The sequence below is a fragment of the Cuculus canorus genome, chromosome 3 (genome assembly GCF_017976375.1).
Source record: "Cuculus canorus isolate bCucCan1 chromosome 3, bCucCan1.pri, whole genome shotgun sequence".
NCBI lineage: Eukaryota > Metazoa > Chordata > Aves > Cuculiformes > Cuculidae > Cuculus > Cuculus canorus.
The window spans coordinates 61,750,147-61,764,886 of NC_071403.1; positions in this window are offsets into that span (position 1 = coordinate 61,750,147).

The following is a 14,740-nucleotide window of genomic DNA, read 5'->3' on the forward strand; positions in this document are numbered from 1 at the left end:
TCTTCTGCTTTCCTAGTGCCAGGGCAAGGCTTTGTGATATCTTTGAAAACTACTTAGGCCAAGAGAAAAATCCAAGGCACAAAGGGAAACAATAAAACATACATGTTAGAGAGCTGGAAGCCCAGCAGCCTACCCACCCCATTACAGTCAGTCACCCCCACAGCCCCCCTATTCTCTGCACCCACAGAGCCCACCACAAAGCCTTGCCTTGACAAAGCATGAAGTTATCACAGTTTCCCCCCTGCTCAGAGGGCTCAGTTAGACAAGAACATCGAACAAATCAGGAATCCGATGCAGCCATCACTGTTTCCTCCAGGCTTCCCCCTGCTGCTCAGCAGTGCTGGGTTTCACACAGCCGTAAAGAGGCATACTCCTCTGAACATCATGATTTTGCCCCAAATTAGGCCAGCTGAGGATATAATTTCTCAGCTCTCAGCCACCACTAAGGAAGAAACCCAGGCAGGCAAGAGCCTCTTCATCCCAAGCAGCAGCTGCACAGCCTCTGCCCTGCCCAGTGCCCAAGCAGTGCTCTTCAGCTGGGGCCGCTCCACCAGGAGCAGGGTTCTCCTGCATGCTCGCGTAAGACACCCAGACTCTTACACCTTTGCTGAACCACACCTCAGCTTTAGTGCTGCTGTGAAAAGGGGTGAGACTACCCTCTCTCTTTCCTACCTCACCGCACACCCCACTGCCTTCTCCACTCTGCCTCTAGTGATCATCTGGCTGTAGGGTGATCAAGGGTACAGGCAAATTCAGCTCAGCATAAAGAAGGGGAGGGGAGAGGAGGGAAAATTAAAAGTTGCCAACTCTTTCAGTTCCCTGACCCGACTCATGGTGCAGGAGTACTTACACTGACATAGCACAGCCACTGGCACCTGCCCTAGTCCACACCCTCTGCTTTGCAGCAGATGAGTGAATCCACAACCCCTGGTCCAATTCTTACACACATCTAAGACACCTGTGAGGATACCATAATTGGGTGCAAGTCATCACTAGATAGTGACAGAGTGCCTCAAAGAAGGGTCATTTCATATCTTCACAGCAAACTGCTATTATATGTATTCTTTTCACTGTAATCTTACGGAAAAGTGCAGTAAAGATCAAATAACTGTGCAAGGTGTTACATGAATAGTTTGCAGTATTAGCGGTCTTTGGAACTACAGTAGGGCCAGGAAACAAGTTGCATATAATTTAAAAGAAAGTTGGCCTATTCCCGTCCGTTACAAGTAGGCTCTGATATAAGAATTACTGCAGTTTCTGTATGCATGCAACCCAGGACAAAGGAAAAAAAGCTAGCAGGTTTTTCAAAACAGGGCCAGTCAAGCAAATAATAGACATACCTGGTGTGGTAATTCAAAGACAACCAACACTGATCTAACTGTTCTCCCATCACAGTCGACAGGGGTTTGCTATTGATTTCCAATATAGCTACCGTTTGCATAGGCTGGAATTTAACAGCCTTCTATACCGTCTGCTTTACAGACTGCCTCTTCCTGTTCATAACTGCAGAGTCCATTTTACATGTCAGCTCCAGAACTTTTTACTTAGAAAAGTCATAAATATTCAAACTTATTGAATTTTCTTAGTGTTTTTTGAAAGCTGGAAGTAAGGCAGGAAAACCAGTATCATAGACTCAGAAAAAAATTGGCAGACATTGCAGAGTCCCTCTGATACACGTTTTTTTTCAGAGTGTTGCAAGAAATTTTCATCTGGGAATATATGGAATGGATTCAAGGAGTGTCTGACTCACTGGGCAGAAACAGTAGGTAAGAATCTAGACCGTGATGCTACTGTAGTCTGGGAACTATTGCTACCAAAATCCTATCAGATTACTGGTGTAACTTAGTTGAGTGCTCAGGCGTACGCACACACTGGCATTTATGTATATGGGGAATCACACCTCTAAACCTCCTGTGAAAGCATATTAGATATTTGTATTGCAGTAATGGCTAAACTCTGTCAGCAGTGGCAGTTTTTATCAGTTCCCTGCCATTAGGAATGCCGTGCTAGATGGCATGTGAAACAATTCCCTTTACTGCAACATAGAGCAAGCACAAGACACCTTAGAAGGACAAGATGAGAAAATAAACAACGCGTGGGTATTGTATTTTGCCACCCCTCTGTGTTCACAGTGGAGCTCACCATCTGCCCAGCAGATATTTTTCATATGTTAGCTATTTAGAATACGTCAACAAATGCATACTTATGTATAAATGTTAATTATGCCAATGTAAAGGAAACAAAGATGATAGTAATGATCCTCTCTGAACTCTGCTTTGATTTTGTTTTCATTTGATTCATTGAATTGGCCTCAATTAGTTGCAGGGTGAGTGGGGTTTAAAAGTACCTGTGATGGATCTCTCAGGCTGAACTATCTGGCAGCCTTTGTAGCTAAGGTCACATCTTAAACCATTCCCTTGCTCATAATCATGTCAGACTCAATAAACATTTATATCTGAATACCAAATGTAGCAGTGTTGGTGGTTGAGATTTAGGAGGAAGGAACATGGGTCAGGCAAAGAGACCGCTCTATTGGTTTTCTCTGACACAGTATCTTTGATCAATACAACTAGCATCTTTCACCACCTGTCTCACCAACTGATAATATCTTACCTACCTTGGAGAATAACCTGCCTGCAGTGTCTTTTAAAAATACGATTATCCTCCAGGTATTTTTCAGAACCTCAAAATGTGATCTGTTCTGGTCTTTCTTCAAGGTGAGCTCTGATCTTTTCAGCCATGAATTTGCAAAGTTAACAAAACAATTCAGACATGTTCATGAGGGTATTTCCAATGTCATCAGGACAGATCATAAATTTTGCTGCTTCTGCCAAAACCAGGAGATAAGCTCTAGGCTAAATGGCAAAATCAGCTTAGTCAGCTTAAGGTTAAGCCCGAATGCTTCTGACCGCCCACCCCCTCCCCCCCCAATATGTTGAAGTACTTCTAGTTAGCCTCTGGCTTTCAAAATTGGCATTTAAGTAGGTAGAGTTTGTGCTCCTCTGGGTCTCAAATATGTATTACTAAGTGGAAAATAAAGTATGGAAATTGTTAGTCCCAAGATTTGGGTAATTAGAGGGTTAGTCCATTTATATCAGTGATTGCAACAACAAACAGAATGCTACCGTATGCCTTCTGCATCTCACTGGACCAACTGGCACTTAACGACAGTGAAATTCAAGGTATGCTGCTGACAAGCCAGCCCTTCCAACTGACCGCTGGAGCTTGTGATCCACCTTCTATCATTTTTCTGCCAATACTATGTGCAAGTTGCTTGAAATTTCATGTTTCTGGGAAACTGTGGAAAATGAGAGACTCATGACTGACTGAGCATTCACAAACTTAGTGTTGGCTGAAGCAGTGGTTCGTTTTAAGTGGTTTCAAATCATCCATTCAGAGCAATTACCGGAGGGACAGGTTCACTGTGGCAAAACAGTAACAATTTAGGACATGTTTTCAGCAAATTTCAGTAAATTTGGAATACTCTTCTGTGTGCCTTTCCTTTGAGCAACTGGCAATCTTGACAGTTTTAGAAGACAAAAGCGGAGAAAGAAGAATAAGCTGAGTTTAAAATCCAAAACAAGGTGGCATCTCTGTGTGAGCTGGATGCACCAGAACTAAATGAAATGCAGTGGTGATATAGCCAAATTCTTCACTGTTGTGGACCTTACTGGGATTTTGACACCAAGGAAAACTTGTAAAAATTACCCTCTCACTTTATAACATCATGCAGGATCCTTTCTCTGCTGGTGGAAATGACAATGTAAAATGCAGAGCAGTAGCACTCTAGACCAGTAGCAATGATGGACATTCCCTCAAACTCCCAATATAGCTCACCTTGACCACACATATCTCTGCTATTTACTGACATAACAGTCCATTCAACTTGAAGCTTGCGAAGCCGTGGAAACACGGACCAGTTCTCACTCCCCCATGATGGCAAAGACACCAATGACAGCTGAAGGCAGGTCTTCACCTGCCTTGGGATTTCATACGTCCTGAGGATTTGCACCCATCCTGTGATTCGTGTTTTTTGATTTGTTATGCTCTTCAGAAAGTTCTACCCACCACCACCATGCAGTTTGGTCAAGTGATTCTACCTCATGAAGCAGGTAATATGAATGCCACTGAAGTCTGACTTTTTTCTGACACGTAAATTAGTAAACAGTTACATTTAGAGTAAAAAGAGAAAGAAAGAGAAAGAGGTAAATTAGAACTCCTTAATTGATTCACAAACCAAAAGGATCAAGAACACTTTGGATTATTTATTCGCAGCTAACAATTTATCCAGCCCTAATTACAACCGCTAGAACATTTTCTTAGCTGCAATATTAATTATACTTCTTTCATGGCTGTTATTCATATGAGCAAAAGATGAAATATGCAATTAGGTGATCAGACGCTACAGCAGTATCACCGATAATTTTTTTCACAATAGATGTCATTATCCTCTTAAAATGGTGCTAAAGGTTGGGCATAATTGCTGCCCATCATTTACCACAGAGTACAGAGAGTTCCATGAGAGCCCTCATGGAGTTGGTCCAAGGCATCTCCTGCTCCACAAGCAAGCCTATGTCACCCAAAACAAAGGCATGTGTGTGCAGAAAGGTTTCTCTATTTGCAAAAGCTCGAGTATCAATTACAAACACAAAAAGAAACAGAAAAGCTAAGAGAGAAGGCTGCCAAGAAACACCAGATCAGACTCAGGACAACACTAGGCACATAGTCCTGAGACGAGTGAAAACAAAGAGGCTTCTGCACCTACATGCTGAGCGGAAAGGGGCTCAGGTCTGTGGCCAAGGACACTGACCAGCTGGAATCCTCGTGCCGTTAGAAAAACGAGACTCTGGCTTGACAAAGAAGAAGAAATTCAAAGAAACCCTTGATTCCATAGTCATTTTCTCCAGCTATGGAAACAATCTATCATGACACTTTATATTTAGCTGAACACTTGCGTCAAGAAGGATAAAAACAGGAAGAGTGCTAATATCTTGATTTTTATACTGCTCCTTGTTTTTCATAGGAGGTAACGTTATTTCCATTTCACAGGTAATAAGGCTGAAGTGAATGAGAGATTAAAAATATGTTACAGCATTACTGTACAACAACAGAAAAAATAATATTTCCATTACAGAAGTTCCTATAAGATGTATTAAAGTAATAATTTCTTAAAATTACTTTTTATGGCATGTTAAAAAAAAAAGGAAAGGAAAAGGGCAGATACAGCAAACTTAATTCTATAGGCTCTTGGAGTAAATTACCCCTATGAAAAGATTCATATTAAAATCTGACAGAAATATACTGGCTTTATCTCTGCTTATTTTGCATCTTTTATGCTTTGTTCCCACAAAGACCTTTTTCCCTGGAAATGAACAAGGGAGACCTGTTCCAGGGCTTCAAGTTTCCTTACCTGCAAGTTTGAGCAAGATGGGTTTGCAAACTATCTTTTTCTCTGTTCTTTCAGCAAAATTCTATTTCGGTCAGTATTGTGAACCTCGCTTCTGAGATTAGTTGACTGTTTGTCCTTTCTGTGTGGAAAATGAGAGCACTAAAACAGACTGAAGGATTTGCTTTTAGAAAAAGAAGTATAAATACAAGAGGATTATCGCATTTACTATTTAAAATCCCAGCAATATGTGGGATTAATTTTTATGAGTCCTGTTAATTGTCATAGTTATAGGAGACAGCAAACCGTAACTAACAGAAAGGAAGCTGTTAGAACAAGGCCAAGCCAGACTGTTAGTTATTGCAAGTGTGTGTAATTTTGAAGGCCCAAAAACATGGCATATGTTTGCAGAAAGTAAAACAATTTGGTCTGTGATTTACTGCTCTGGAGGGGCAGCCACGAAGGTGAATCTCAAATGACCAAGAAGGCACCCAACACTTGCCATTTGCGAGGAACATTATTTCAGAGTAAACAGAGCAGCCAGATTGCTGGTACAAATATCCCAAGCCTCCCATGCTCTGGCAGGATGCAATTATTGCCTAAGTCTTGGTTAAAAAATATTTGGTGGCCAAACATTTCTTTATAGCTTGTCCAGAAGTGAAACTTTTCAGAGCAATACATTGATCTGGACCAAGTCACAAATAAAGAAAAGCTTAAATAAATAATTTCCACAGCTCTACATTTATATCAGCTGATCCTTTCTGTTAAGGACAAATTGTTTTTGTGAGGACAGTTTACATTTAACTTGATTATTTTGCCTTTCTATTTAAAATATGAAGACACTACATTTAATAATTGATATTAAGTGATTGCAGTGTAACCAGAAGGAAAAAAATTAAATGTTTTCATATTAATTGTAAGCCGGAGTTTCCCCTTTTAACACTTTTCAAACTTTGATTTCTATTCAAAATAGCAATTTTCAAATACTATCATTTCCATATTCTAACCATTTTTTGTCAGTCAAAGTGCCTCGTGGTTTCATAGTACGACATAATTTTCACCGTTTCTTCGTCCATTTAATAAATAATATCTCTCCCTACAGCTCATTCAGAGTTCATTGCTGGAAGTATATTTCTGCAGGGAGTTCTTTTTTTATAGCCACGACACATTTCCTTCCAAACTTTAACTTACTGAGTTCCTTTGATTTCCTTAGCTGACCTGGGCTTGCCAGGAAGAAATATGTAGCTTAATATATTTGAGGCAATAAGAGCCCTCACACAGCTGATGAAGCAGCAGCACTGGCTAAGGTTAATGGGGAGAAACAATCCCCTTAGAACACGCTCGGTGTGGTAGCATGGAAATCAGAACAATTTTGCTTAGTGAAGCTGACATTTTTCCTTGAACGTTGCCTCCTTTAAAGCAAACTAAACTCCAGTCCCACTCCTCAGACCGGTGCACTACTTTTTAAGCCTGAGACACATGATGGATGGCCCACATTGTTTGAAGACAAAGCTGTTTATAAATATCTCAGCCTATGACAAAGGGCCTGATCTCACTTATACAGATTTTAGCCTAACTTTACGTCAACTTATGTAAAAGAAGATTCGTAACATATAAACTCTGAAAAGTAAAGTTTCTTCCAGGAATGTGATCTGCCTCCTGTATTTAAAAGATATTTATGCTCCCCCCATGGCAGGCTAGAGTGTGCAGGGATATTTTTTTTTCCCCCCGGAAAGATTGATTTATGATGCTCTGTTCATGTTGCTATGTAGTCAGTCGCCTCTGCTTTTAGAAGCTCTTTTCCTTTTTACCTTTACCAGCAGGACTTATCAGCAAATGCATACAGAAAAAGGGGATCACCAGATGAGGCTGTCACCCGATGAAATCTGGCAGACATAATGTCATGCTAATTTCTGTATCTTGTAACACAGGCTGTGAACAATATCGCTCAAAAGATCAGGTATGTAGATAAAATACCTCCTACTCTCACTTTAATGGATGTAGGTAATTGAGATATGTTCCCTATTCCTCCTTCCACACCCTTGCAGCCCATTGTCTGCTTGCCCTCCTTTTCAGGTTTGCTGAGAAATATCTATAGTTTCTCAAACACATACCACTTACGCTGATGGACTCATGTCTGAAAACTAGACATGAAGGCAAGCTGGAAGATTAAAGAAATGCCGCAGTAGGTCATCCAGAAGAATCAGCTCTGGAGGGGAAAGCAGAGTCCATTAATAACAGACTTGTTTCTTTCCAATTCAGAGCTCTCAAGGTGCAAAGCTTCAGATGTGCAAGACTTGACAAGCCTGTAGCACTTACAATTAGAGTGTGTAGATGAGCATTTGGCACCAATGAGATGGTTTGTGGAGAAAATGTACCGTTTCAGTCATCTGAAAATGGAAGCGTTAGACACTTGTCACAGGCAGAAATTAGAGGGAGATGGCAGCTGAAAGGGGGCCAGGACACTTGTATCGGGGACAATGAGAAGCCCAGAGTTTAGGTAGTGGGAGAGGAGTGCCTTGGTGATGAAACACCAGAGAAGAAATGCAGCTGTAAGAAACATCCTAGAGAAGTGGTGGTTCAGTTGAAAGAGGAGTCAGTATCTCTGAGCTGAAATATAAAACTCTTCAGGACCCAGAAGAGTCAGTGAAACCGAAGCTGAAAATCAGCAAGCCCCCCTGCACCAAGATTTACAAAAGTAGAGAAACATGGTGAATTTCAAGCTGAAGCAAGGGCTCATCCCCCCTACAAGTGGGTCTGCTTATGAGATTTGATTGGCTCACGCCTGGCTCAGCTGTTTCACCTACTCCCAGGGAGGGAGCTCTGGGGCTCCACAAGAAGAAAGTGAGAAGGGGCAAAGCCTGATTAGCATGGGAATGACGATTCTGGTTTCTCCAGTCTGAAACTCACTCTTTGATTAAAAAAAAAGGCAGAAAGTTCACACCTCAGCCATAAGCAATATAATATTAATCATCTTCTCATCTGGAATACGTTGTAGGATGCTTAGAAAAAACTCACCAAAACAATCTCTATAATTAAAAACAAATGAGACTGCTCATTCAAAACAAATAAACTCCTCGAAACTGAAATTGCTTTCTTAATTGAGAATTATTTTTGCCTTCAGCTCATGTTCTTTTGAATTCCTTCTTTCAGTGTGACAAGAACTTGAATGTTAGTGGGAATTCTTTTTTTACTGTTATAGTCTCTCCAGGGCTAGACTTCTATACTAACTTCCACACTAAAGCTCTGTTGACTTTCTTGGTCTACAAGAAGTAGTAAAGTTTGCTTTACAAGGGAAATTTAGCTTGATCCTAGTGTTTGCTTCATTAATCTTAGCAAAAGATGGCTTCATCTAAGTAAACTGTCTAAAACTAGGGAAAAAGAGTTTGTGGGGGAGGAAGGGCAAATAAAATCTCTGTATTTCTAGCACTGTTTGTCCTACAAACCCTGTAGAGACTGAATAGATATTTTCTTGATCATTTCAACTTTTGCAAAAAGTTCCTAGCCACACTCCTAAAGCCTACCATTATGTCTGCTTTTTTTTTTTTTTTCCTACAAACTACACCATATCAAGTTTTAAAACCTACTTTTTGAATTAGTTTGGAGCGTAGACTTGACTTGTCATATCTACTCGAGAACGCTTACTTTAACACATCTTGTACATGCCGGTAGAAATACATCCTGTGTCAGGGAAAACAGCTGCAAATGCCTCAGCTGTTGATTTTATCCACGCCATGAGTTAACATAACATGCATGATAACTGCATATAAAAAGGAATGCCTACAGAAATGCAGATTTATTTTACTACAGGAGGAAAATAAGCGAGCATGTTAGAGCAGTGAATGTGATCAACACAGATTAACAGTGCGCTTGGCACTTAAGTCACACTGGTGTAAAGCTGATTCACTTCTGATTTACATTCGTTCGAAAAAAATGGCTCTGATTTTTTATTAATGTGATAGTAGAGCTCACTAGTCACTGATCTGAGATGTTTCCCTCAGGGCAACTTGACGGAGTGATGACTTCAAGAAGGCTGTTATCATTATGGCTGTGTCACTTACTGACCGTAGAGCAAAATAAGCTTCAGAAACCTGGAGTATTTATTAAATCAGCTCAACATGGAACTGGAAAAAAACTCTGTTGTGTGGAGACAATAACGAAGAATAAAAGGCCTTGCATCTATATAACTCTTTTTTTCTTTAAATGATGCAGGCATAAGAGAGCATAAAACCAGACTTCTCCATTAGTCTATTTAAATGACAGTTTTCTAAATTGTCTTTATACCTGTTTCTCACTAGTGAATCACTTCCTGTGTTCTTGCTACATACTCTTCGGTAACAATGATGTAAACTACTGCTGAAAATGCCAGAAGGAATATCTCCTTTCTTTTAACAGAGAAATTGAAGTCCTCATGGAAAAGGAAGAGCTCTGACTATTCGGCACTGGCAGCTATGGCAACCTGCCAGCATGATCATCTAATAAAGTACAGAACAGTGGTAAACCTCTATTGCAGTCTTCCCAAATCTAATAGATTTTCAGCATAGAACAACACGTACCGAAAACTCTGCAAAGTGAGGTGATTTTGCAGTGACGAGCAAAATCAGGGCAATATGGCACAAGCAATCACATGTCCTTGCCAGGCTTCCAGAAGACAAGTGATCAGACTGATCACTTTATTCCAGGAATGTACCACCACACCTGCTCCGATACATGTCCTACAAAACCTCCCTTTACTGTGACAGTATGTTTTGTTAAAATCAAACTCTATGTGTCTATACTAACAACCAAGGAGGTGATTATTTAAATCCATTAAAAATACTTGAGTTACCCAAATATTTCATTTCTTACAACCGTTTTCCACATAGCTGACATTAAGCGCACCCTGAATGACTTCAATCACAAACTGAGCTGGGAGGCAGCTAGAAGTGACTCTTGCCTTTGTCTGCTTCACTCTCCATTCAGCAAGCAACAGAGCACCCTGGTCTGCAAGCACCACCCAAGTGCACGTCAGGGTGCAGCACGGTGCTAAACTGGAATTCTCTCCCAGCAGCTTATTGCATCAATACACGCTGAGTGCTTTTAGAGATATCCTCACTTATCACCTCCACTCCTCACAGCTACTTTTACAGGAAACCAAATACAAGATGTTCACTGGGAAAAGAAGAACATTTCCTTAGATTCTAAGTTTATTTGCGTGTTCAAAGACCTGGAAGCCCCTCAGTCAGTTTAGCTCTGAGCTGTCATTGAGGGTTTCACCTTCAGAAGCAAATTAAAAATTATAGCAATCTCACGTAGGTAACTAGTTACTATTATTTCTTCTCAGATTTATGAATACATGTTCAAGAGCTTTGATGGGTCTTGGATACCTCTGTGTAAAACAGGCCAGTCCATTTGGAAATCAGACTTTTGCCAAAACTACTTATGGGTGCCACAGGGTGGTAGCCTCATATATCCAGTCAGTTTTACTACAAAAAGCAAAACTGTGTTGAAGCTGAAGACAAATGTTTCATGTTCATAAGGTGATGGTTCCTGGGTCTGAGACTCACTTATTCAAAGCTATTAGTATTTTTCAGGCTAAGAGTACGTCATTAAGAGTGTAAAAATGTCAACATAACAACGCATAACAAGTAACAAACCAATTTCAGTGAAGCATTTATAATGACAGAGTGTTAGCAATTTTAAAATACTTGTCATACTTCCTTATGTCTGGAATTAGGAGATATCTTCACAGGCTCCTTGACTGATTTAACAAAACGCAGACCTCTAGCCCTGCAATAGCTGCCTTGAGTCTCTGCACAGGCAGCGGAGAGAACAAACACTTGTGGGGCATGATGCTCATGTCCTGATATGGGTGCCTGGAAAGGGCAAATGAACTCAACCATAAAAGGGCCTATTTCTTCTCTTAATGATAACAGGCAAGCAGGGTGATCGGCTCAGCTTGCGGACACTGGACACTTTCATGTTCAGCAAGAAGGGTCCTACTGGGAGTGCCTGCTGCCTTCATTTTTTTGGTAATGACCCCAGGCACTGCAACAGATGGAAAGGGGAGATATGCAAGCAGAAGGCCAAGGGCTTGGCCTAGATTACCTAAGACATGTTAAAGAAGCACATTCCACTCTTCACATTTTCTTCTAAAAAATCATGATCGTTATGATGATTATTTAATATGGGCCCTTTTCCATTACCCTCAACCAGACTGAGAAGAACAGCTGAAGGTGAGCGTTTACACTGAAACAGAGGAGGAGGTGTTTTGCTTTCTCTATCTAGCAGGCAAGGCTAGGATGTTTGTAAACAGGAAAACAAGTTTGATTCATGCTGTTCAGAAAAAAATGTCTTTATCACTGGAAATGCAGCTCTTCCGAAAGTAAAAAGTAATTTTTCACTTTTTCATTAGAACACAGAAATGAAATGCCTTTGAATCACATCAGCCTGAATAGAAACGTGTCAGATGAAATTGTGGTGTGTCAGATCTGTGCTAAGGTGCATCCACTTGAGTTGCTGTGGTGCTACCTACGCATGAGACCTCAGCACAACATCATCTTTCCTAAGAGGACAGTATCTCGGGCTGTCCCCTTGGCTGAAACATTACACTTAGGTGGGCAGTGCATCACTGTGGTGCGGCCCAACAGGTTCAGTCCAATTAAGACACTCAGCCTGGGGAGAAAAAATAAAATCAGAGGAGCTGGAAACAAAAGTCCGACAAGACTGAGATTCCCCGTTTTTCATACACATGCAAGTTAAAAACAAAAATTAGAGAGAGGAAAAAAAAAATAAAAAGATTAAAAGAAGGATTTAATTTCAGTTAAAAAAAGCACTATAAGTAAACATGAGACTGGAAAGCTTGAGACTTCCCCAAACTATCTCAACTTTTCCTTCCAAGTCAGGAGGAAGAAAAATGAGAAGTATCAGAGTTTTCCACAGGTGGAAAACCCTTGTCTTATGCCCACCTACAAGGCTGACCTCAGGTTTTCTGCGTTTAAGATGGATGTGGACAGGAAGTGAAAAAATGAAAGTTTTCTTTCTCAGGTTAATATTTCAATCTATCAACGATTCACGAAGAACTGAATATACCAGTCTACTGATATACATTCAAAGGCAGCTTTTTCAAAATAAAAAGATGTAGCTTTTCTTTTTTAGATGAAAAAATATATTTAGCAGAAAATAAAATATATAGATCACAGAGCGTATATTTCTAGGAGCTATAATTATAGGTTATCTTTTTTCAAGATAAATTAAATCCATGATTAAGAATGCTTTTACTAAGGATCAAAACAGTATTTAGACCATCCTATGCCCAAACCTCTTTATTTTGATAAATTTCTAGATATGAGATTCTTCGACACGGAAGGATTCCCTGAGGACAGGTGTTTATAACAGAAGTGACAATGAAAAGCTGGTGATTTTCATGTTAATTTAACAAATAATGTGAAATCATTTAACAATAACTCTCCTTAATTATAAAACAAGAACGTATTTTTCTTCTGACTTTTGAAACAGCACAAGCAGAACTATTGCTTTAAATTAACGCTTTAGGCAATCTCACAGATTCCCTGATCAGGTCACCTTAACATTTTATATATGAGTGGTATGTGCATTTACTTGCACTATATGCCCAAGGGCCAAAGTATGGTGTAGCCTGCACAATTAGGGTTATCAAATATTTATGCAAATGTATAACTCTGCTGGATATGCTTTAAGTGCAGCAATGCAAAAACCAAAACATGTGCATGGAGGAAAACAATACAAAGGCTATCCACCCATAGTAGTTGCAAGGAACATTGTACAAATAATACTACCCAACCTCTGCTTTTTTTATCCTAGGCTGTCCAAAAAAAGTTGTTACTTAAAAAAATGAAAGTAGCAGATCCTAGATTTTTGCCTCATTTTATGCACTCCTTTCTAAACATCTATATTCTTAATGGCAATACTTTTCTTCTACCTCCTACTGTTGTAACTTGATACAGCAATTGCACATACGGAGACAAAGAATTTGAGATTGTGCTGCCTTGATCATATGTAACTTTATACGTCTTGCCAAAAGGCAATACATTTCCCCCTCTGGGATGCAGAGTCAGCCATAACTGTTTCCAGATAATTTATGAAACGATTTTATAGTCTCAGGATCCCAAATTAAGGTGTAATGATCTGGAGGAGATCTATGTGCTACCATGCATCTCACGTTAAGTAACCTTGAAAGGACTGTTAGATTAAATGGTCAGATGTGTACTTCACCTGCATCTATTCTGGGATCTTTCCCCAGCTCTGCATGTCCAGAAAAAAGCAGTAGGAGAATTAATTAAAATGGGGGAGTTTTCTGCTCAGTGACTAAAGACTCCAGCTACTCCCAGAAGCCTGGAAGTAGTTATTCAATGGCTGAAGTTGCTGGCTAAGGGACTTGCAAGAGGCATCTCACCATGTAGCGGCTTTCAGCCTGGGAACTGTAGACCCAAGGTATGCAAAGTGTCTTCCTAAGGTGACCATAAGGAAAGACGAAAGGAAACAAGACTATCAGTTTAAGAGGCTTACGTACCTTAGGATCTCTACTGGAAGATGTGTCTGGCCCATCAAAGAAAAATGAAAAGCCCTCCATCTACTCTGTGTATGGAAGAGCTCCATCTCATACAGAAAAGTAGAAGGAGTGCCTCCAACAGAATTAGGAAAAACTGGCATTGGTAACAGTTGTTTCTAACATATTCTCTGGAGTAACACAGAATTCATCTTTTAGACTGCATACCATTTGTTGTCCTCTCATGCTGCTGTTTTCATTTCAGAATTAACTGTGCAGTTCAATTCTTTGTCACAAGAAGCATTGGACATTTCATTTTCGTGTCTGGCTGGGAAAAGCTCACATTTTTTCTTGTGAGATTCCTAGATCCATCTGACTTTGCATGGCTTAGTTTCTGATCAGTAGGCAGACTTCTTCATGGCTACAGTGTTTGCCATCATCTTGAGTACCATGCATACCCACTCTATTTTTTAAAATTCACAGTGACTAAGCACTGAACTGTCTTTGAAAAACCCCAAGACCCCCATCAACTGAATACATTTTCTGGGCTCTGCATAGCAACCATACTCCCCTCGAATTTTCACTGACCTGTTTCCAGGGTCAAGGCCCACCTAGCTGTCTGGAAGAAAAATGGACGTGCCAGGAAGCACAAACAAAAGTCTAAGGAGACAGTTGCCATGGTAATTACCAGTCCTGAGGAGCTGTGCTTGAGAGGGGCTTTAGTACCCTGCTACAGGAAGGTAGTTGGTGTGACGAGGTGAAGCGAGCAAAGTTCCGCTTGGGACTTCTCATGGCCACAGTTGGATGGAGAAGGGGACCACTAAGGCATGGAAACCTTCTTCCACATC